The following is a 25,639-nucleotide window of genomic DNA, read 5'->3' as shown; positions in this document are numbered from 1 at the left end:
GGGACCGTGGAAAGAAGCTCTACTATTAAGGGATGAGAATATACTGCAACATTTTGTTACAAGTCCTTCTGGCTAATTGCAAATTTCAACAGGTTCCAATTAATTCTAAAGAATCCTGGCTTTGTCGGCTTTGATGGCTTTCCAGGATTTGTTCGTTCTATACATTTTATTTGCTGGGAGCACTGAATTAATTAAAGTAACTCATAAAACACTCTGAAAAATCTGTGTATGGAACTTATTGTATGAGTGCCAAGTGCTCATGTTATTCATATCAGCAATGATTTCTGAACAACCTTTAGGGCCAGTAAATATTATACTGTCAGTTACCAATGAGAGGTGGACTCTATGCTTCAGTTGTTTAAGGTTGCCTTCTTATACTCACTCAGCTGGCTGGGAGTAAAGCTCACTGAACCCAATGGGATTTACAGTCGTACCTTGGAAGCTGAACGCCTTGGCTCCCAAACAAATCGACTCCTGAACAATTGAAACCCAGAAGTGAATGTTCCAGTTTTCAAACGATTTTCAGAAGCCAAACATCTGGCACGGCTTCCGCAGCTTCTGATTGGCTGCAAGACACTCCTGCAGCCAATTGGAAGCCGCACTTTGGTTTTTGAACGGTTCCGGGAGTTGAATGGACTCCGGGAGAGCATTCTGTTCGAAAGCCAAGGTACCACTGGACTTCTGCGTTGAGATTATAGAATTCCACTGTTACTCTGTATGGTGCTACAAAGTCTTGCTGCCATAGACTACCCTTTAGGAGGGACAATTGGATATGTCAATTTCAGTTTCTCTCTGTTTCTCATTTTCCCCATCTTCATTTCTCCACATCTCCGTATCAGTTTCAATTTTTTGTTTTGTAATTTAAAATGGAAATTCACCAGCATTTTAATGCAAAATTCTGTATGCAATTTCCCCTAATATATACATTTTTGCAAATCAATTTCCCCTCATATAATGCATTTTGTATGTTATTTTCACTAATATGTGAATGTATATGTACATGTCGCCATAGTGTGTGCATTTTTGTACACATTACTAGGCTGCGAATTTCAAAGCACTGTTTTCACTGCTTTTCAGTTTTGGGAAGTGGGAATCAGGAAGGCTTGCCTTTAAGTGAGAACCGAATCCAATTTTGTCCCATTTCCACTCTCTGGAAGTTGTTCTTCAACATTCAGACACACGACCAACAGATGGATGCAGTTTCCACATGACCAATGGATGGGGAGGTGCCCACAGAACAGTTCAGAGAGGGAACAAATCTGATTGTGTGACACAGCAATCTGTTCTCCTTTCTTTCCTATCAATAGTAATTAAATGACACTACCTGCAGGCCTGAGCGTTATCTGATTCCCCCACTTCCTTTCCCTTCTTTCACAACAGCTCCAGAGCTCAGGTGGGCCAGTGCTATTTTCAAAAAACCAGATAGAAAAGGATTGATTTCCTGCCCCCCTTTTCAAGCTATTTCAAGCAAAAAATAAAAATAAAAAAAATCTAGGATGCATGTGTTGTGAAGTAATTTATCTGTGTAATGTAATCTCTGAGCGAGAACTTACTGACAGTTTGTTCAAGGGCAGTCAAATTGCCTCAAGAGGTTGAAGTCTCTGAGAGGATTTTTAATCACATTTACCCCCCCTCCCAGCTGGGTAAATTTACAGGTTTTCATCGTGCCACATGAAGGGGCAAGATGGGTGGCAGCTGCTTTGAGAAAGGTGGCAGAGAATCATCTTGGTTATCTGAGTTACAGGCAACTAGCACACAGCTGCAGTTGAATGAAATTGTCTAGAAGCAGCAGGATAGTTGAACAAGAACCAGCCCATTCCCTCTTAATATTAGCTAGCTTTGTGCAATAACATGATTGCAAAAGTAGGGGTACAATCCACAGGGCAGTTCTCCTTGAAATTAATGAGATCTATGCCAAAGCATGGAGTGGTATTCCACTAAATGTTACGAACAGTAGACCCACTGAAATTAATGAACATAACTAAGGGTGTTGTTCACATTACTGCATACTGTGGCTCCAGTGTGCTGCCACCACAGTATTTTAAACTGGGTTCAAACAATGTTACAGTGGTACCTTGGGTTACATATGCTTCAGGTTACATACGCTTCAGGTTACAGACTCTGCTAACCCAGAAATAGTACCTCGGGTTAAGAACTTTGCTTCAGGATGAGAACAGAAATCGTGCTCTGGCGGCGCGGCGGCAGTGGGAGGCCCCATTAGCTAAAGTGGTGCCTCAGGTTAAGAACAGTTTCAGGTTAAGAACGGACCTCCGGAATGAATTAAGTACTTAACCTGAGGTACCACTGTAGTTGCAATCTGTTTGTATCCCATAGCTTTTAGAGAAATATGCCTGTATGATGTGCTTTCCCCCCGCTCAAAGCTGTTTCCGTTCCTTTCCAATATGGAAGCCACATTTCCTTTTTGGTGTGAACTGTTTGGGAAGATTTTGCACATGTGCAGATGTTGGCGCGTGCACAGATGAAATCTTCACTGAACTGGAGCTTGATGTGGGGAAAGAAATCACTGGGTGAAGACATCCCTGCCCCCGATCTGGTGTGAACTGCGGCAGAAGAAAGCAGCTTAGAAACACAGCGGGAGGAAATGACCTCACAGAGTTCCAATCTTCTAATGTGAAGATACCATAAATTAGGACCATTAATTTTAGCAGCTGAATAAAACTTAGTTGAATATCAGCCATGGAAAGGACGAAAATGCAACAAGTATTTCAACTGAAGTACTGTGATTATTGGGCTAAGGTAATGGCTTCATTTTCTCTGTGGAATACACTTTCACAGAGGAATTCTTGACATCAGTCTCCCATTCAAACTGGACTTGTCCCAAAACAGGAAGATGGGGATCCCGTTTTCTAAAGCCCCAAATGGAACAAAGAGAGAGCAATTAAACACAACAGCAACAACACTGAAAACGTTTTATAGCACGTTATTTAAAGTCAGCAAAACAGAAAGGCCTTTTCCATCCACCCTTGTTGCACTTCAGATATTCCTGCTGCGTGAAACATGGAGCAGAATATCCATCACTGTGTGGAACATAATCTCGTTTCTCGGCTCTGTTTACGGCACTATAACTTATCTTTGCCCAGAATTGTCATGCCATAACAACTTACTTTTCCCTTGGTGTCACTCTCAAGAATAGAATGGAGGCCAAGAAGGGGGAGGGGAGTGATTAACGGTGCCTATACAGGCGACACCAGAATAACAGATTACCAACCTGATGTGACAAGTGCAAGGTGTTAATTTCAGAGAACGCTGCACCCATGGAAAGAACAGCACTCCTGAGCCCATGTCTCAAGTTGAGTGATGTGAGCACCAGGCATATTGTTGAGAGTAAAGAAACAATAACAATGTCATCGTGTGCCCCTCGTGAGAATTAAATGACATTTATACGAGGTGTGGACAGGGGTTGTTTATTTTTTAGTTTATTTTTAATCTGGAAGAGAAAAGAGTGGCTGAATTATGTCAGTAGCTTTATTTAGGATCCATTACATTACAGTAATTCTCTCAACAGTGTTTTGTTTAATGTAATGGGTAGATACTCCAAGCCCTGCTTCCATTCACTTCCACTGAGGGTTTCCATTTGTTACACATTAAGCAGCTACCCAGGTATGCAGGTGTAAAGGCCTGCATGCTTAGTAGAAATGGGAATAGAGCTAGAGAAAGGGTCCAATGTTTCTACTGAGCTGCAGATACTGATACAAATCGATTGTCATAACTAAGGGGGGAAGCAGAACCATTCCTTTCACTTCTATTGTTAAAAATTATTGTTTTTTAAATCATTTTTTTATTTTCCTATAAGAATCATCCAATTAATATATCCAATCATAATACTTCGATTAAAATAAAAAAAACTAAAATAAGAAAGACCAAATTATAATCCAAATTATATTTATTACTTTTTTGGAGCTTCCCATGGTCTATTGTTAAAAATTAAATACTCCCCCACCAAGTCTCTTGTAAATATAGTAAAGGTAAAGGGACCCCTGACAGTTAAGTCCAGTTGTGAACGACTCTGGGGTTGTGGCACTCATCTCACTTTACAGGTCAAGGGAGCCGGCGTTTGTCTGCTTCCGCAGACAGTTTTCCCGGGTCATGTGGCCAGCATGACTAAGCCGCTTCTGGCGAAGCCAGAGCAGCGCACAGAAACGCCGTTTACCTTCCTGCTGGAGCAGTCCCTATTTATCTACTTGCACTGCATGCTTTCAAACTGCTAGGTTGGCAGGAGCAGGGACCGAGCAACAGGAACTCACCCCGTTGTGGGGATTCAAACCGCCGACCTTCTGATCGGCAAGTCCAAGCGGCACAGTGGTTTAAACCACAGCACCACCCGCATCCCCTTTCTTGTAAGTATATTGCAATATAAAAATGAGAACTCTCTCTCTCTCTCTCTCTCTCTCTCACACACACACACAAACACACACACACCCCTCTGAAGAATGCTAGCTCTCTTCCCAAAACATTTACATGAGAAGTGGCTCCTCAGTGGAACTTCCCCTCTGTTTGTCCTGATGAACTCCACCTAAAATAAAGCCCAGGTTACTTCCTTCCTCACCAGAAAGTTGCAGCATCTACAGCAGAGGTGCAGAACTAGTGGATTTTCCATTCACTATGGGGACCACTGCTGGATGAGCATCACTCCTGGCCGTTGACCTTGTTAGCTTGGGCTGATAGGGGTTGGAATCTAACAACAGATGAAGGGCCACAGTTTCTCATCCCTGCACAAAGGGCATCTTCTGGGGCTCTTCTGCCATTGGAAGTGAGTAGGCTATCAACCGGAGACCACCTTTTTAGCTGCAGTACCTAAATGTTGAAATATTCTCAACAGGAAGAGAACATGACATCTACATCATCATCTTTTCAGAAGCAGGAGACCTTAGACATTTGTAATTATTTTAACACAGCCATTAAAAAATTGTTGTGATTATTTTATACTATTTTTTACTGCTTGTAAACTAACTATAGAACCTCTGTGGCTGAGGGCACAGCTACGGTAAATGATTTATTAAATACAAACTCCACACAGGACTGCTGGGGTGGTGTGTTTTTTTTTTGAAGTGACCTCAAGATTGATTGATGCCCTACCCTTAACGACCAATAGAAAGATCATGCAGAGAAGTGACGAGTGGTTCTAGCAATATGAAAAACAGAACAGAGTGTGAAAGCACAGAAAGAAAATAGAAAGAAAGGGGGAATCCAATACCAACCTAAAAGGGAAGAAGCAGCCTTTTGAAAACAGGGTTGTAGCATTTGCAAGACTGCCAAAGAAATGGATTTCCAGTCCTCTGAGGAAGTCTGACCCTTTAGCCTCACACATTCTCTTCTTGGATTGGGAGGGAAAGTCAGCGTTTGGAAATCTTACATTGGAAAAAAAGGCTACTGAAATGTTTTATTACTCCAGTGTGAAAAGGGTAGGACGACAAGGTCTTTTTGGGAGGGGTGGGGGTGGATGCATGGGAGGGTATCTGAATGTTCAAATCTTCTGAAAATGAGTGGCAGTGGCTGTTGTTTTCAGAGCCAGGTCTTTGTGAATTGCGCCTCTAAAAATAATTCTATTTATTCTGAAGTTACTCACAAACCCAGTGTTTGCCTGGATGCATGTGGACTAAAAGCAGGGTGGAGGCATACATGCAAGCCCCACCCCACCCCACATCGTTCCTCACACCAGCTTCTCTTCAGACATTTTCAGATTGAGATGGAAGCTCTGAAAGTGGGATCCTGCAAGTCACCAAACAACTTCTATGGTGCCTAACAATGGCCCTGGAGGCAGGAGAAGAATCACTGAAGTAAAAGGTAAAGGTAAAGGTACCCCTGACCGTTAGGTTCAGTTGCAGATGACTCTGAGGTTGCGTGCTCATCTCGCTCTATAGGCCGAGGGAGTCGGTGTTTCTCCGCAGACAGCTTCCGGGTCATGTGGCCAGCATGACTAAGCTGCTTCTGGTGAACCAGAGCAGTGCACGGAAACGCTGTTGACCTTCCTGCCGGAGCGGTACCTGTTTATCTACTTACACTTTGATGTGCTTTCGAACTGCTAGGTGGGCAGGAGCTGGGACCGAGCAACAGGAGCTCACCCCATCGCGGGGATTCGAACCGCCAACCTTCTCATCGGCAAGTCCTAGGCTCTGTGGTTTAACCCACAGTGCCACCCGCGTCCAATTTCCTGGTACAGTGGGATAAAAAGTTGGGACTGAACAACGGGAGCTCACCCTGTTGCGGGGATTCGAACTGCCGACCCTAGGCTCTGTGGTTTAGACCACAGCGCCACCCGCGTCCCTCAATCACTGAAGTACAGTGCCTGCAGCCCCATCTCCCTGAGCCACTCCAGTAGGATATTGTGGCCAATGGTACTGAAAACTATTGAGAGGTCAAGGAGAATGGGCTGGATCAGGGTCGTCTTAAGTATATGTGGCGCCGTGGTGCAAAGATCCCTCCGCCCCCCCCATTTCCCAGTTGCCGACATTTTACGGCACTGCCGGCAGCTTTGCAGGGCTGGAGGAGGCGGGCAGCAGCTGGAGGGCAGCTCCTCCGGTGGGGAAGAGGCGGAGGCTCCAGGCGCTGCTTCAGTGAGGCGGGCGAGGGTGGTGAGCTGATGCCGGAAGGCACCGCGGCCCAGCCTCTGCCTCTTCCCTGGTGCCCTCCAGAACTTGGCGCCCCGGCGCCTCGCGCCATTTGCCTCTATGAGCAAGACACCCCTGGGCTGGATCACACTTCCCCCATCATTCCCAGTGGGAAAGGGGAGAGTTATTGTCCAGCAACAGGGTCACAAATTTTGCCATCCCGGTTTAAAGATCTCCCCTCACTCCACCCCCTGTCTCTCCTGTGAGCTATTCCAGAGACTAGAAGAAAATTAAAATTAAAGTGACTCCAAATAAGTTCCAAATGAATATATGGCATTTGTTTCCTAATGAATGGAATATTGAAAGTCTTACATTCATTTCTTTACTAGCAATAAATGAAATGAATGGTTCCCAATTGTTTCATTGTCCCACTCATTACCAGACAAAAGCACACCCCTATTGCATATTCCCTCTTTGTACAAATGGAAGACTGCATCAGCAACCCGTCTAAATTGACTGCAGCGTTCAGCCCACCCTGTTTTATAATTTTATATATCCTAAAAGGGGGCGACTGCCTGAAAGCACTTTTTGTGGTTGTTGAGGGGTAATGTTGCTCATAGTTAAATGGGAATTAGCAAACTTCTTTTAATTAGGTTTGAGAAAACACAACACACACACACACACACAGTTTTTCCCCGCGGGCCAGCTTTGAGCCTCTTTCTCCCTTCCCTTGCTTCGCCTCACTCATCACTGGCTCAGACCACTGTGACTTGGTCAGTGGTAAAGACTTGGGCTGGAGCTGTGCACACACGTATGCCCCGGGCACCAACAACCTGCGCTACACCACTGGTTTGTATGTGCAGGTTTTTTGCATTAGTGCGAATCTGAAGGGATAGAAGAAGAAGAGAACATTAGTTAAAGAGTCTACTGGAAATAGTTATGAGCACAGCCAGAGGAGAAATGAAAGAACTGAAGAAATAGTGGACAAGGAAAGAGGAGTACCTGAAAGTAACAAGTGAACCACCCACCCCCAAAATTGTCTGTGACCCTGAGTGGAGTAGTTTGGAGTCTGGTTTCCAGGGCAGCAGAGGGGAACTGCAAGAGGGGTTACTCCTGAAAGAACCCCACCTTTACCTCTGTTGCTGGTTCTGCTTCTGCGTGGCTCAGGTATTTTAATTATTTTTTTATACTTTTCAGTTTTATACGTTTCACTAAGTTTACAGTCATTGTAACATTTCAAAGCTTGACTTCCTTCCCCCTCCTTCTGCGGTTCCTTAAATTTATTTTTAATATCTTCAGCATATCCAAATTAACTTAATTTGCCCATTTATTCACCTTCTTTAAATATATACTCTTATAAAACTGCAGGTTATTACAATAATCCTGCCAGTGCTCGATTTCTTATTCTTCCTGTAAGTTTTGCCATTTCTGCATATCCCATCAGTTTTTGTATCCATTCTTCCTTTGCTGGGACTTCTGCATCTTTCCATTTTGGGGCAAGTAGCATTCTTGCCTCTGTAATAGCGTACATAAATAAATTCCTATATAGTTTAGGTAGTTCTGTCCCTATAATTCCCAAAAGAAAAGCTTCTGATTTTTTTTTTTTACAAACATTATTTTCAACATCATTTTCAATTCATTACACATTATATCATTTCCCATGCGTGGCCCAGGTAAGGAAGGCTTTGGCGAGGGTAGCACCTTCCCATTTCTCCTCAGGCAGCAAAATTCCTCCCCTACTGATTTCCCTCAATTTATTGGATAACCCCCATTCAGATAAACTCAGATTTACAAGGGGAAAGCTTCAAGACTGGCATTGTTTGAAGGTAATGTCATGTGGACTATGCAAATTAACCGAGAGGGCAACCACACAGTAAACTCTAGTGTGGACAACCTCTTAGAATTCATTCCTGCATTGCTACATATGATCTCTTGCTCCACTTACAGCAGGCCTGGTACAGCCTCCGGGTTTAGGGCGGTATATAAATTCAATAAAAACAAACGAACAACCTGCTTGTGATTTACATTTGCAGGATGAAATACAGTGGCACCTCGGGTTACAAACACCTCGGGTTACAAACATTTTGGGTTACAGACTCTGTTAACCTGGAAATAGTACCTTGGGTTAACTACTTTACCTCAGGATGAGAACAGAAATTGCGTGCCGGCGGCAGCGGGAGGCCCCATTAGCTAAAGTGGTTCCTCAGGTTAAGAACCGTTTCAGGTTAAGAACAGACCACTGTAATGGCAAAAGCAGGGCACAAATGCAAAACTATTACTAAATAAATAAGCAAATCAATAATTTTATTCACATCCATTTGCAAGCCATTTTATTTTTTTAATCGAGATCTATGCAATTTCTCTGGTGGTGAAATTTCATTGCCTTCAGCTTCAGAAGTCTGCCAAGCTCATCATAATATTTTATATATTTGATTGACGCTTCCCCCCCACCCCAGCCTCTTTTTTCCAGCCTTTGGTTGATTTGCCTCTACATTCATCTGGAAACACCTGAAGTTTTAAAACAAAGGCCTGACAACGCAGCAAACCAACTCAAACTCCTTGTTCAGCACCTGGAGATGAATCAAAATACTTCCCCCCTCCCCTTGTAAAAGATCATGTGTGCCAGGAGCTGGGTGCCTCCAGGGCCAGTACTGAATGATCAGTGTAGAAATATAGATGCTTTGACAAAAACACCATTCGCTGTGTCCTTGCCAATGGCAGCTATAGGGTTTGTGCCAAGGGAGGGGAGCCGCAGGCTCAAGGGATGAATGCAGCTTTCTGGGCCTCCCTATATGGCCTCCAGGATTCTCCATAGTCAATGCCCGCTCCCCAGGGCACACCCCAAACTGCACATGGGCCATGTCCTCCTCAAGGACATTCTCTGTGGTAGCCCCTAAGTTGTGGGACTCCCTCCCCCCAGAGGCAGACCCTCCAAGTATCCCTGTTTTCCAGGAACAGTCCTAGATTTACAGAAGCTGCCCCAGTTTCTGATCTGATTCCAGAATGTTCCACTTTCCCTTTCCTTTCCTCCTTTCCTCCTTTCCTTTCCTTTCCTTTCACAGTTTTATTTTGATTTTCAAAATTTAATTATATATTTGGTTTCCCCCCAGTATTTTACTTCCCCTTCACCCCTCCATGGTTTCCTTGTTTCCCCTTTATCCAGACATCCCTATTTTCATTGGAGAAATGTTGGAGGGTATGGGGTTATAAGACTCCTAAGCCAAGGAGATAAGTAACAATACAACCTTTAGAAGACATTTGAAGGCAGCCCTGTATATGGGTGTTTTTCAATGTTTATTATGTTTTTATATATGTTAGAAGATACCTAGAGTGGCTGGGGCAACCCAGTCAGATGGGTGGGGTACAAATAATGAAACTATTGTTGTAGTAGTAGTTATTGAATACGACACCCCTAGTTTCATTAGAAAAATGTTGGAGGGAATGAGACTAGTCTACTGAGCCCTCTCTCCCTGTTGCTGAGCCTTAGGCAGCCACCCTCTGCCTCCATTGCTGGTGGAGAAGTGGGTTAACATGAGTTGTGAGCTGGAACCAGATGCTCTGAAACAAGTTAGGACCAATGAATGACCAAGGATGTAGGAGCGCTCCTAGAAGGATCTAATGGTCAGTCTGGGTGGGTGGAGTTAGTCTTCTGGAGTCTTCACTGAGAAGCCTTCCATCTGCAGTTCAGTGATTCACCACATGGGGCAGCCGCATGCTGAGAAGCCTGCCAGCTCTTGACGTCTCCTCCACCCTTCCACCAGTTATAGTTTTTTTGGTGTTAAGACAATTCCCAAGATTTCCTGAAGTGGAAGGCTGCCCTAAGCACCGTGATAATAGAGTGAAAGCTCTAATTTCTAAGAGCACCATCACCTGTAGATCAAATGAGCCGAGTTGCTTCACTCTTCTTTGATCTCTTTCAGAAACATTTAGATATGACACAAAGCCAGGATCATGCCATTATATTATCTTTGGGCTCTAACTTGCTCAGATACAGTGAGCTTTGAAAAAGCATCGATCCAGGACAAAGAAAAGGGGTGGGGAAGAAAGAAGTGGAAAGTGTTTGGGTGGTGTCGACTTGGAACAAACCTTAGGTAGGTTTCAAAAAAATACAAAAAGCTAAAGACATGAGGATTAAGCATTTGCATTACCGACTGGTTTAGGCAACCACCACTTTAAGCCTCATGTGTGAAAATGCCTTTTGGCAAAGAATCTTGAAACAGCTCGAAGCCATTGGCTTAGGAAGTCACAAACTGTCTTGCTGTAATTATCCTCCTATGAGATCTGCTGCTAGAAAGCAGGCGTGTTGAACATTACAAGATTGGCTTTGTGGTACAATGTGTGCCTGGCTATGAAGAAAGCCCTGCCTTCCCATTGAGTTTTCTGCAAAGGACAGCCTTGCCACCTCAGCAGTGAGGAACCTCCAGTCTATAGGCCAGACCTCCCTGTTCAAGCTGCAAGTCTGTTTCTGTCAAGCCACGCCCACCTGCCTTTAACCTGAGGCAATGGGGGCTGGTCCAAAGGGACAAATGGGGCACCACTGCACCAACCTCCATCTTAATTCATCCAAGCCCACCTGCTTTCTTACTTATAACCAGTCCAGAGGTTGGCTCTGGCCATCTGCTTCCTTCTCTTTAGCCTCAGCGTTGCTCTTCTAAAACTCGCCAGAGGAGAATGAGGACAAAATGATAAAGAGTTGGCTCCGCCCACTGTAGGTTCTGACTCCACCTACTGCTGGGCTTCATGCATTCCACCCCCCCATGTCCCAGTGGACACCTGGCACCACTGACCTGAGGCAAGATGCAACATGGGGTGTGGTGCAGGTAAAGCTATGGTTGGGCCAAAAGGGAGGTTGCGAACCTAGCCTGATTGATTTCAAGCTGTGTCGGCAAAAATGGCTCACCTGACATGATTGTGACATGAGGTAGTTGACAGGTGGGATCCAGCCAATGGATCTAGCCTGCTAGCTAGATCCAGTTTCCCATCCCTACTCTAGATGTCCTAAAATAACCTGTCCAGAAAATGCAACATGTATCTAGTAGGGTAGGGATAGCACAAAGTGTACCCTCAAGGTGACCCTAAGCATTGGCCAGGGATGATGAGGGATATTGCCCAACAACATTTGGAGAGCAGCACATTGGCCACCTGGATCTAGAGCCTTTCCCCCAAAAAACTTGAGTCTCCAGCTGTTTTTGGACTACAACTCCCATCATCTCTGATGCTAACTCTTGCTAACTATGAATGATGGGAGTTGTAGTCCAAAAAGAAGCCGGAGACCCAAGTTTGAGAAACCCTGATCTAGAGGCTCATCACTGTTGCTTACAGCTGTCAGGGGGGAAAGACTGAGGAGTTCAAACTCACCAAAAAGCAAGCCAAATTCTATTCAGAGAGTCTTTCTACATGCTTAGAGGGTGCACTGTATTTCTGCTGTGGAGGAACCGGAAGGAAATGAAGGAACTGGAAGAGAAGGGAAACTAAAAACAACAGAATGAAAAAGAAAGGTGTGCTTTGTGTCTTAATTTCTACCCCACCTCCCCAGACGTATCCTTTACACCAAGCAAGGGACAGTGCTGGCTTAGTGCTGAAGCTTTTCTTCAGCTAACCGTCAGCTAGCTGATGAAGTTTATATTGTCCACAAACCTAGACACTTTATATTAATTAACCTTTCCCAAATTTATGAGCTGAACATTTTAGCACATCCTCTGAGGTGTACTACTAACTAAAACATACTGAAAATTAATCGCTATGTTTTTAGTATTCTGCCCCCCCTTCTCCTTCCCGTCTAATAAACCATTTCAAATGTCAGTTCATGGTTAAGAAATTGGCAGCCTTCTTTCAGTAGACTGAGTGGCTCCATTGAAAACACCGAGATAGAATAAACAGTGAAACGATTTTGTGAAAACAAAAATAAAAAATCACATTTAATGTCTTTGTTCTTGCCTCTGAAGGAATGGCCTGTGTGTGCTAAAGACTTCCAGCCAGCCCTCAGATTTTAATAGAAAAAAGTAACAAAGACCTTCATCAGGCTGGAGCAAATAATGAAAATGAGACGCAAATATCACACATGGGTTATTCCTGAATCCTTTTGGCTCATCTGGCGCATTTCAGCTATTATTTCCCATCCATAATAGAACTCTTGGAGAGGTGGATGGTTTTTGGCAAAGCTAATGCTAATTATGCAGCTGGCAGGCTATTCTTATTGCTGTGGCGACCTGCTTCCCTATAAAGAGTCTACCTGAGTCTGGCGAATATTTGACAAGTGTTACTATTAGCCACTGTGCTTTGGTACTTTGCTGGGACATATTAGTCCAGTGGTTCCCAAACTTTTTGTGGCCACCACCCCTTTAGTTCAATAAACCCATTCCCAGCGCCCTCTACCCTATGCTATATAAAGCATTACTCAGAATAGCAGTTTGCACAACCCACTAAGGAAGATGATAACACAATAAAATTCAATGTTGTAACACTTCAAAACAGCCATCCAGAGCGGCTGGGGCAACCCAGTCAGATGGGCAGGGTATAAATATTTTTATTTATTATTTTGCTTCCAGCAAATATAAAAACACCATAAAACACCGAACATCATATCACCATCACACACATTCAAAATCCAATTAAATCTAATAAGTTTGATTAAGGCAACTAAATTAATGAACTTGATCCAGTGATCCCAGCTTTTCAAAATCTAATAGCCACTTACATCTCCAACTTGCCCCTGCTGTCTTCTTGTCTCTTAGTGCTCCTCCTGGGTAACCTTGCCACCTCCAGGGGTGGGACCAGCCACTTTGGGAACTGCTATATTAGTCTATTATATGGTATAGCACAGCAAACGTTTGTAAAGAGTCTTGAACTCCAGGCCTTCAACCTGGTCTGGTAGTTTATTGGTGCCCAGTGCTATCACCCCTTTGAGACAGGGGGGTATCATGTGCATGGTATAATACCCCAGTGCTATTTTTCTAGAAAAAGAGGGTGTTGAAACTGACCCTGAACACCTCCCTTATTCTCTTATAAGGTAAAGGTAAAGGGACCCCTGACCATTAGGTCCAGTCGTGGCCGACTCTGGGGTTGCGGCGCTCATCTCACTTTATTGGCCGAGGGAGCCGGCATACAGCTTCTGGGTCATGTGGCCAGCATGACTAAGCCGCTTCTGGCAAACCAAAGCAGCACATGGAAATGCCATTTACCTTCCCGCCAGAGCGGTACCTATTTATCTACTTGTACTTTGACGTGCTTTCGAACTGCTAGGTTGGCAGGAGCTGGGACTGAGCAACGGGAGCTCACCCCGTCGTGGGGATTCGAACCGCCAACCTTATGATCGGCAAGTCCTAGGCTCTGTGGTTTAACCCACAGTAAAGGACCCCTAGATGGTTAAGTCCAGTCAAAGGTGACTATGGGGTTGTGGCACTCATCTTGCTTCAGGCTGAGTGAGCGGGCGTTTGTCCACAGACAGCTTTCCGGGTCATGTGGCCAGCATGACTAAACCGCTTCTGGCACAACGGGACACTGTAATGGAAACCAGAGCACACGCAAATGCCGTTTACCTTCCCGCTGCAGCGGTATCTATTTATCTACTTGCACTGCTTTCGAACTGCTAGGTTGGCAGGAGCTGGGACAGAGCAACGGGAGCTCACTCCATCATGGGGATTCGAACCATTGACCTTCTGATCGGCAAGCCCAAGAGGCTCAGTAGTTTAGATCACAGTGCCACCTGCATCCCTGTTCTGTTAGAATGACAGTGGTGCCCACCTGAGAGATGCCAGAACTGAGTTCCGGTGAGTTCCAGCTGGAAAAAAACCCTGTAATATCCTCTGAGAACAAGATGCTGGTCTAGACGGGCTATTGGCCTTCTGCCCTTTTTATGTTCTTATGTCTTGCCTCATTGGTCTGTCTCTATTCCATTACATACTATTGCTTTGAGCAAGAGTGGTTTTATTTTTCTCTATCAGTACAATTCTATATATGCTTACTCAGAAGTAAATCTTGCTGTTTGGGGCTTATGCTCAGCTAAGTGCACAAAGCATTGCAGCCAAGAGCACAAACCGCTGCAAACATCTCTTGAACCTACCCCATTGAACTGAATGATCTTGTGCAATCTCTATTTTATGTTATTTTTTAAAACGTGGCCAGGGAATTTCCTGGTGAATTCTGGCCTAAAGCAATAGGATTGAGCTATAAGATGTTACATGCTCAACTGTACTACAGCTCAGTAGTTTTCCGCCGGGAGAAATAAAAACCTTTTGTCTTGCAAAGAAGCACAATATTGGCAATTACAGATTCCTGGGTGACAAACGCAGAGCAGCATAAATAAGGCGGATAGTGGCAGTTGCTATAGCTGCAAATTAGACTAGTAAATCAAAGGGAATCTGCAAGAATTTCATTTGGAGAAAAGCAGCAAGTAAGCAAATTGTTCTGTGAGTTAACAGTTCGGGGGGTGGGGGTGGAATTGTGACATTTGTCACGTCTGATTTCCTTAAAAATACTTTTAGGAAGCTTGCCATTGATTTATCATAGTGTCATTAAGGAGCTCATGGTGCATTTGTCAAACAACGATAATGAAAGATGCTAGTTGCACTTGTAGCTACTTTCTGTCTTTTACAATAGTCCTAATATTAACCTTGAGATTTCCACAGTTGGCAGATAAATGGATAGTTCAACAACTTGCTATGTTTTAAAGCTGCATTAAGCAATGCCTGTTTATAGGAATAGAGATATACTCTAATAAATCTGGCTGCTCCAGAGAAGCTCAGCCTAATATACTCACAATATATGAGAGATATGATGCTGTCCTATTCACAAAATGTTGGCATAACTGGCTTCATTCAGATTGTGAGGTAAGCAAAGTTGGGGAGGTCCAACTTTGTTTCTATCCAGGACAATAGCAGCATCTCTGAAGTGCTCAGATGCCAGACAAATAAGTGAGACTGGCCTGAGAGACATTATAGGGACCTCTCTCACAGTGGGGAGCAGCCTGTGGCCATCTTAATCTGTGATATGCAGGCTTGGGTCCTACAACTTGGTGGCCTACAACCCCTATTCGCACCAGCCATTTTAGTGAGTGATATGATGGAAGATGGAATCCAATAACATCTGGGGGCCCACTGGTCTAGTTGCTGTTGGACTCCAACTCCCATCAGCCTGTACCACTTGCCATGCAATCTAGGATTGATGGGAGTTCAACAGTATCTGGAGGGCCACAGGTTCCCCAGGTTTGTTATCACCATGGTTGACTGGTGCCCATTAGGAGCACTAGGTTAGAAGGCAAGACAGAGTAGATGGAGCCAGAACCAGCAAAATTACTGTTCCTATCCTACTCCCTACTGAGATGGAGGTGGAGGAAGCTGACAGGCCATGCTACAACACGGACCAGTTGCAAATAAAGCAGGAAGGGGCTTGCTAAGAGCAGGCAGAGGTTGGTGAGGCAGTGCCCTGTTTGCTCTAAATCGACCACCCCCCACCTGAACTAGTCTAGTCTATTGTTGTGAACAATTTGGTTTGTAGCTATAGTCTCACCAAAGCTTCTTTGGCCAGATCTGAGTAGTGATGCACAGCCTGAAAGCTATGGCAATATAAGCTCCAATTGTAGGCAATGCTCGCAAGATTCCACCTGAAGAGCCATTTGCAGCTGCTTCCTAAACTTTTTTCATTGGCCTTGGAGCATGGAACCTAGTGCTTTTGCTGCCCTGTAGTTTATCAGGTACAGTGGAACCTCGGGTTAAGAACTTAAATCGTTCTGCAGGTCTGTTCTTAACCTGAAACTGTTCTTAACCTGAGGTACCACTTTAGCAAATGGGGCCTCCTGCTGCTGCTGCACCACCGCTGCACGATTTCTGTTCTCATCCTGAAGCCAAGGTACTATTTCTGGGTTAGTGGAGTCTGTAACCTGAAGCGTCTGTAACTCGAGGTACCACTGTATTGGTGTTGATGGCATGCAGAGCAGAATATTACTTAGCTCATTTATTTTTTCTTTCTTTATTAAAATATTTTTTAACTCATTTCCTTTCCTTTCCCTACAACATGGGAACCACAAGGCAAATAATAAAAGGGAAAATAAAATAAAAAGATAATGAAATAATATAATCCAATTATTGTTCTTTTTTTCATAAAAGAAGAACAGCAGCAGGGGTCCCCACCATAGTTTATGTTTCCAGATCCTACTTATCTCAATAGCATGCATTTAACTATAGGGTTGCCATATTTTGAAAAGTGAAAATCCGAACACCAAAGTTGTTGAGCTCTTTTATTTTTGGCCACATCATAGCACTACTTGGCAACCAAGGCAAGGGGAGCTGCCACTGAGAACTGCCTAAGCTCCCTCTCCTCACATAACTTTCTTTTCCTTTTTTTTTCTTCCCCAGGTTCTGTCTCAGCATCCTGCTGATTCCCTGCAACAGCCACCACCGCAACACACAGTTTGGAAAGCTCTGCACTAGGTTAAAGGGTGCATAAAAATGCCTCTGTTTGCGAAAACAAAGAAAAATACATTATATCAGGGGAAGCTCTTTGCAAAAATAATCCCATGTGTATTAGGCAAAATTGCAAACCAAAATTGCATAGAAAAGTATGTACATCAGGATACACTTGTGCTAAATGCTAAAGAATTTGCATAAGGACTTAAACAAATAAACTGATGTAGAATGATGAAAAGCTGATGTTAAGACTGGAAAAATGAGAAACAGAGTGGAACTGAAGATTTGCCCAGCCCTACAGAAGGCCCAGTGTATGTGTCTTTAACAGGTAGTAAGCTGGTAAAGCATGGGACGCAGGTGGTGCTGTGGGTTAACCCACAGAGCCTAGGACTTGCCGATCAGAAGGTCGGCAGTTCGAATCCCTGCGATGGGGTGAGCTCCCATTGCTCGGTCCCTGCTCCTGTCAACCTAGCAGTTCGAAAGCACGTCAAAGTGCAAGTAGATAAATAGGTACTGCTCCGGCGGGAAGTTGAGGCATCTGATCAAGACTTGTATTTTAAAAATGAGCTTAAAGATATTTTTATGCCAGGCAGAAGACCAGCTGGCTTTGGCAGATGTTTATCCTCCTGGACAAAGGCCCCCCTGATTTATTTATAGCAGGAGCCAAAATTCTCAAAGTTGTAAAAAGGGAATTACAGGCTGGGAGCAAAGGTTACTAGGTTACTGACCCTACAGAATACAATCAAGCTGCAAAAGCACTAATTAAGAGTTGATAAATAGTAGGATTTATTGTTTAACAGAAAATAATACTAGGTGCCTCCCATTAGACTTGAGCCATATTTTCCTAAGGTTAAAGGGCAAGAGCTAATGGGAAAAGCAGCTGGCCAGGAAAGGGGGGTGTAAACTGAAGAAGTTTTACTTTGAAAAGGCCTTTGCTTCTAAAAATCTATATATGTCATGTATGAAATATATTGGCTTAAATGTGATTATGCAAAGGATTTAGAAAGTAAGAAATGTTAGATTCTTATGTTAGATTCTTATTTCATTGATGGTGAAGGAATGGGTTTCCAAAACCCAAAAACTGACTGTGCAGGCAGTTTTAAACTGCACCAAAATCCCCATTTCTCCTTAGCTAAAATGCATAAACTTTAGCCGTTGAGCAAATGCAAAACAAGAACACAGCTCTCTCCCTTATCAGTTTGACGGCAAGACTGGCCTTGACTTTCCCAGTAGAACAGACACAGACATATCTTATGTCCTGACCACAAATGACACAGAGACCCAAGTCTGGGACTAACGCCAGAGCATGTTATCAGAAGTAGTGACGTCTTGCTCCAAGATAGGATTAGGAACAGGAATATCCTTTTATGGTCAGAAGTACAGGAAGGAAGATCCTCTTATGGTTGAGAGTACCAGAGCAGGAACATATGTGATGTCAACCTGTGTACATAGGCTGACGTGGTTGGGCTCCTAGGGGAGGAGTGAGAGGGTGCCTGGAAGATATATAAACTGCACGAAACCTGTCATTTCTTTGTACTTGCTGTGGACTCACCACGCAGGTGCCTTCTGCTATCCGAAGAGCAGAATAAACTCTTTCTTTGAACCAACCTCGGTGTCATTTTGACTTCCTTCCTCCTGTCCCGGAGCAATGCAGACCCAATCGGTGAAAGCCAATAAGGCTACAATGGTGTGTGAGAATGTGAACCCAAGATCTCTGATCTCTGTTTAAGATAAAAATTTAAAACCATTAACCATCTGTTTGGAGGGCAATAGGGCAAGAAGGGCAAGAGGTGATCTGGTAATTAAGGTGCCTTGTTGAGGCAAATGTAAGATATATGGCTACTTGTTTGCCATTTATAGATAGAAGGAAATATAGCTCTTTGTCTCCCATAAAAGGTAATAGGAAATGGGTGTATCTTTTATGATTGGTTCTAGCAAACAGCCAATAGGAATTTCAACCAGGCTGATTGGACAGAGGCAGCCAAAGGAGGAGCAAGGGGGCTGGGCTGAGGAAATATAAGTGCTGGCCATCAGGGCTGGAGTGGGCAGAGCTTTGGTAACCATATACCACTGTGTCTCTCATTTATTTGTCTGACAAATAAATTATTATTTTAATTTCTCTATTGCTGCGTTGAATATTTCATTCCAGCTAAGCGTTAACCACAAGCAGGGTGCTACAAAGGTAAACGGCGTTTCCGTGCGCTGCTTTTGTTCGCCAGAAGTGGCTTAGTCATGCTGGCCACATGACCCCTGTACGCCAGCTCCCTTGGCCAATAAAGCGAGATGAGCACCGCAACCCCAGAGTCGGTCACGATTGGACCTAATGTTCAGGAGTCCCTTTACCTTTACTTTACAGAAGCCAAGTGTATGTGTTTTTAACAGATAGTAAGCTGGTAAAGTAGAGTATGCTATTCCAAACTAGTGAAAATTAAAGGAATCCATTCAAAAATAAACAAACAAATGCTTTTTAATAAACTTTGCAAATGAAACACAGAGTGTGGATAAGCATTTTTAATTGACTATGTTCTTATGCAGTAGAATTTCCTATGTTTCACAGCCCATGATGAAAATCTCTTGTGGCACATCTCTATTACCTTGGTATAAGTAAGTACAATGATTAAGACAAGGTGGTTTGGGGGTCGATAAAACACAGACGAACACTTTCCCCTTATATGTGGAACAGGTATGCCATTTACTGGAAGGAGATTTTCCATGCATGATGTATCAGAGAGGTGAGGAGGCTGGAAAAAGCTTTATGTTAAACTCAATGCTGTGATTGTCTTGCCTGTAACATGATCACTTTTTATAATGAATCAGAGAAGTCTTTCCTGTGTGCCTGTACTTTTCTTTTTTAAAACAGTGCTCTAGCTACCAGTGGGAAGTGCCTTCTTATTTTCAGTTTAACAACCTAAGAAGTATTAATATTTGTGGCTGGATTGGAGCACACAGCCTGCTTACTACTGCAGGGCTAGATTCTGGATTCATTGCCTCCTAAACTGATTCATTTCTCCTTCTGCTTCCGCACATTCTCATTTGAAGATCCTTGTTTAAAGCATGGGAATGTGTCATAAATGACACTGACTGCACATCACCTGTGAACTAAGTTTATTTGACTGCTTATCTCCTGATTTCTAAAGTATCATTCTTTACCGCTGACCACTTGAAGTCAGAAGCAAGCTTCTTTTACTTTCAGGTCTTTCATATGTGAACCTTGCTTACAGGCCCTTGGACCTTTTAACACAATATTTTGCATGAGTTAGCATGAAATTCTGTGGCTCAGTGGCGGCCATCTTGGTGCCCTTGGCTGCCTCAGGCTGCAAATTTGTTTGTTCTAAAGGTGATGTTTCCCCTTCGCAGTAACACTCCAGCCCAATCAGCAGGATATTTACAGTCTTTATTACATATATACAAGAACAGCTACAGTTCAGCATTATGCGCCCGAATCTGTTGAGTGTGATTCAGGGAGTGGCTTCCTACAATTCCTGCACCAACAAATTAGGTGTGGGAATCGCACGAGACATCTTCGATCCTTCCGTTTCATTTCCCTCCTTGTCTGTGCTGATGTGAAAGCCCCCTTCCTTCCTCAGTCTGAGCTTCCTTCCCAAGCCTCTGGGTGGCTGCATCTCTGGGCCCCTGTTCTCCCTGTTCTGGGCCCCTGCTCTCCGCTCCCTGTTCTGCCTCTTCTGTCCATTGCTCCTCAGAATCCGCCCCGACATTTGTGGATATGTTTGGGCACAAATGCTAGCGCGCATTGTGTATGCAGCAAACATATTTTTGTGCAAAAGGATACATAAGGGTCGAGGACAGGACAGCGGGGAATATTGGGAACATAAAGGACATCTTCAGAAAATGAGAGAGTACCTCAGTTGTAAGCAGAGATGCTATAGGTACAAATCCATGGCTCCAGTTTCGTTCCTTCTCTGAGCTTTGCCTTCCCTCACTTTATGTGGTCTTTAACTTGCCCAGTCTTTCTAGAACCTATGCTTCAAAAAGTTGTTGTTGTTGTTGTTGTTGTTGTTGTTGTTGTTGTTGTTGTTACTAGAATATACAGTGGTACCTCAGGTTACAGATGCTTCAGGTTACAGACTCTACTAACCCAGAAAAAGTACCTTGGGTTAAAAACTTTGCTTCAGGATGAGAACAGAAATCGCACGGTGGTGGCATGGCAGCAGCGGGAGGCCCCATTAGCTAAAGTGGTACCTCAGGTTAAGAACAGTTTCAGGTTAAGAATGGACTTCCAGAACGAATTACGTTCTTAACCCGAGGTACCACTGTAAATACTGCCCTATTCCCCAGGGTCTCAGAGCAGTTAACAGAATAAAATCAAGATATAAAACCACAAAATACATAATAAGAATAAAACCAACAACCCAATACCCCCCCCCCAAAAAAAAAACCACATTTTAAAAGGGTAAAGGATGTCAATCAGGTCAACCAAAGGCCTGGTTAAAAAGGAACATTTTTGCCTGGTGCCTAAAGGTGTATAATGAAGGCGCCAGATGGACTTCCCTGGGGAGAGCATTCCACAGACGGGGAGACACTGCAGAGAAGGCCAGTTCTTGTGTTGCCACCCTCCGAACCTCTTGAGGAGGAGACACATGAAGGAGGGCCTCAGAAGATGATTTTAGGGTCCGGGTAGGTTCATATGGGAAGAGGCACTGCGGTCCTGAACCGTTTAAGGCTTTATAGGTCAAAACCAGATATGCTTACCTGACCTTCTGGCAAATGGTTGTTGCCTGATCAAATTGTAATAGTTGAAACAGAGAAAGGAAAGCCTGGTTGTCCCTCTTGCAGACTCATCAGCAATCTCCTCCTCAGGACCTTAACCTCAAAATGACCTGTACTTGGCCTGCAGGGTAGGTGGGACAATGATCGATCAGGCTCCTCGCCATTAGACTGTACCTCAGCTTGGGAAGGATGGACAAAAACTGGGAACTTTTTCAAATTTTGTGATTGACAATTTGTCATCTAACCACATTTCAAATCTCTGTAAACATATGCTTTAGATCTGCGGTGCAAAAGAAATTAGTCTAGAGTTGTAATATGTAGAAGGGGGACAATTAGTATCATCAAGAACCGTTCATGCCCCCCACTGTAAATGCAGCCAGCAGATTCTGAAAAACGAATCTATTGGCTTGCTTTTTCAATTGCTCTTTCTTCTCAATGTGGAACCTATTGGAACATGAAGTTTCATTAGCTCTCTGTTCTGCTTACTGCCAGAACTCCTGTGTTTGTTAAAGGCCTGGAGCAAGATGTACCAAGAGGCTTGCAAATTTCAGGTAGAAATGGTTTTATTATTCCACTGCTGAGAATCTGCTTCATAATATTCAGAATTGTTCTCTTAAATATGCATGTGGTCACTACCTTGCTGAAGCCAAGGTCTGGGTCTGGTCAGCGTCTGTATGGGAAACAATAGATTTCCATGATGGATGAAAAATGGGATATAATTGTAAATACATCAATAATTTTCACTGGGTAAGTATAGACTGTAACTCTCTAGGTGAACTGAATCATATTGCAGGAAAGCATTTTACTAACGCAACAGTGTAGTCTTATCTACTTAGAAGTAAGCCCCATTAAATTAATGAGCCTTACTCTCAGGTTGTTGTTGTTATTTAGACTTGTAAGTCACAAAGGTCTCCAAGTCACACTACATTATAAGTTGTCGGTATAGGATCATAACTTAAATCCGGTTTAAAGGCTTTGTGTACCACCTGTTCTGTTATTTAGGTTAACAATGTCAAGTAAATACAAGATGCTGCATTGTTTTCCAATTTTAAAATACCGTATATAAATAGTTTTCTCCCAGACTGCTCTTTTAAGCTAATGATTTCCAGATGAATGCATATTGCACTTCTTCTCGGGGTGAAACAAACAACTTGGAAATTACCTTCCTTTCTCAATTTGGTTTTGACCTTCTGAGCCATGCACGATGTTTTGCTGTGGCTCTAAGCCACCATTTTGTGCTGGGAGAGGAATACAGAGGCTGTGTTTCTGGATGTGAAATCCAGCAATGACTTGCCTGGTGGAATTCAGTGAGATGTCCCTGGCACCCGGTGCAAAGCCTTGATTGCTGGTGATATTATCCGTGCTCCATTTCTGCCTGCCAGCTCTCCTCCCTCGCTATTGGATCCTGCTTGCGGGTCTCTCTGCTTTACCCCCGCTTTTGGGTCTTTTGCAGGAGCTGCCAAGCTTCTGTCAGAGGCGAGGCGGAGACTGGCACAGTACTAAAGGGAGACATAACGAGCCTCGATTTAGCAAGCAGATTGGTGCAATGTGTCTAGAATCAAGCACGAGGCGGCGTGGTGAAATGGCTGCAAGCCTGAACAAAGACAGCATTCGGTTGTACATATGGTGTTGCTGAACAATTCAAGGAAGTCAGTCTCACATCTCCCTCCCTCCGTGAAAAAGAGTCGAAACCACAAAAGCCGCATTTCCACAGCAAGCGGACCCATGTGCCTTGGAAATGTGCGGCGCAAACCTGGGCCTGTTTTCTCAGAACTATGACCCACTGTGTTGACTGGGGCCTACGCCCAACCAAGTGTCATAGCACCGCACCTTCTGTTTCCTCACACAAACACAGCCTTGCCTCCAAATTATCCTGGGAAGTTGCTACCATTCAGTCTCACTTCTTCATTTGTAAAATGGGGATATAAGTGACTTCCATCAAAGGGATGAGTTTCTGAGAAACTAAGGTATTTCGATAACCACCCAAGGGTGCAATCCTATGGGTTTTGGGTGATCCAATATGTCGGCTATCTCTCTCCAGTATTGGAAAGGATGCTGCTCGATTCTCCCTCTTTTCTACCGCTGAAGCCTCCAACACCCAATTCACATCAGCCAGCATGGCCAATGGTCAAGGATGATGGGAGTTGTAGTCAAACCACATTTGGGAACACCACAGAGGCCAACCCTGTACTAGATAGCCCATCCCTCTTATTTCCCCTTGGCAAGTCTTAAACTGGAGCAATGCCTTCAAGGTTCAAGTCAACTTAGCAACAAGACATCACCTTCTTCATCCCATTGGCTGAACTTCCAGTGACTGACTGCATACCCCCCCCCACTTCATTATCACAACTTTGGGCCAAATATAAACGTGTGTGTGTGTGTGTGTGTTATTTTCCTAGTTCATTGAAATATTTCTGCTCCTAGACAAAGCAGGCTGACACATTAATCCTAATTGCACTATTCCCAATCCAGTTGTATCTGTGGGCTGCTAAAGTTGCTGCCAGAGAAATCCCTGATCTGGACCTTGTGCAGTGTAGAAATGACTGTGCTCATGAGTTTTAAAGCTTTACTGGAAACAATCTTAAAACAAATTTTTACAAATAAATGTTGCAAAGTACAAAGTAACACAGTGCTTTAAACAAGCAAGTGAAGCCTTCTTTTTAGTCCTTAATACAGTCCACTCAACTTTCCACTCTCTGGTCCCAGAGAGAGAGAGAGAGAGTTCCTAAGCAACTTGCTTGTTCAACAATGCTGAGCTGAGTTCTTACTTTTGCAGCTACCTTCAATGCTGACTTCTCAGGTTTCACCTTCCTGTTGTGAGAGATCTCTCAGGTTTCCAGCAACAAGTCATCTTTTAGCCTAATGGAAACATCCAATCTTTTCTGCCGCATTTGCCAGACAGAAACCTCCCGTGTAATACAAACTTCTCAGCTTTGCAAAGGCAAACCTTTAGGTAAGTTTTTCAAACTTCAATGCATCTTAAACTAATATCTTTAACAATGGGAAACTAGTCACATGTAACAACATGCAGTAACTGCTGGCCCTGAGTAAGTCATTCAAATGGTGATTCACATATGCACCTGCATGCACACTCTCATCTGCACTGTGAAATTCACTCAAACCATATTAAATTATATATTCGGTAGGGTTCGAGCACCACAGTGCAGATGGTGGTATGTGTAGGGATGCATAACAGCATCATCAAGTTCAGAAATGTATGACTTTGTGAAGCAACTCCCTTAGAAAGAAGGTTAAAGCATTTGGAGCTTTCCAGCTTAGATAAAAGGGGAAACTTGACTGAGGTATAAAATGAGGCATTGTGTGGGAAAGTGGGTAGAGAGAAGCTTTTCTCTGTCACTCACTTGAACCCAGTCTCATCCAGCGAAACCGAATGATGGGAGATTCAAAATGAACAAAAGGAACTAGTTCTTCACACAGTGCTTATTTAAAGTTCAGAATTTGGGACCGTAAAATGTAGTGATGGCTACCAATATAGATGGCTTTAAATGGGAATTGTGGAAATTGTGGCAACAAGGATGGGAGAGGGCTATTGTGTTCATGTCTTGCTTTGGGCTTTCCAGACCCAACTCATCCAGTGCTGGAATAGATAGGCCTTTGGACTGATCCAGTATGACTTTTCTTATACTCTTTTGTGGGACATAATATATTTAGAATCAGGTTCCATTGAAACATTTCCAAGCAAGACTGCAACCCTATTTCCACTTACACAGGAGTAAACCAATTAAACTCAATGAGTTTTACCTCTGAGATGACATTTATAGGACTGTGCTATAAAAGGACTTTGAAAGGGTTCTCATAGAGGTAAAGGTAAAGGGACCCCTGACCATTAGGTCCAGTCGTGGCCGACTCTGGGGTTGCGGCGCTCAACTCACTTTATTGGCCGAGGGAGCCAGCATACAGCTTCTGGGTGGCCAGCAT

The 25,639-nt window shown here is 43.7% G+C and overlaps 1 long non-coding RNA gene across 2 annotated transcripts; it reads right to left on the bottom strand.

Moving 5' to 3' along the window:
- Positions 1-1,579: 1,579 nt before the first annotated feature.
- Positions 1,580-23,222, bottom strand: LOC310744018. 2 transcript variants are annotated; one of them, XR_014539348.1, is made up of 4 exons: positions 22,863-23,222; positions 22,337-22,370; positions 21,683-21,821; positions 1,580-2,867 (listed from the first exon to the last, which is right to left on the bottom strand). It is a non-coding gene; the product is annotated as an uncharacterized lncRNA (long non-coding RNA). The 2 variants fall into 2 exon arrangements; XR_014539349.1 differs by lacking the exon at positions 22,337-22,370.
- Positions 23,223-25,639: the final 2,417 nt, after the last annotated feature.

This window comes from Podarcis filfolensis (genome assembly GCF_964270895.1).
Source record: "Podarcis filfolensis genome assembly, chromosome: 10".
Lineage (NCBI taxonomy): Eukaryota > Metazoa > Chordata > Lepidosauria > Squamata > Lacertidae > Podarcis > Podarcis filfolensis.
This window is presented reverse-complemented; position numbering and strand designations above follow the sequence as displayed.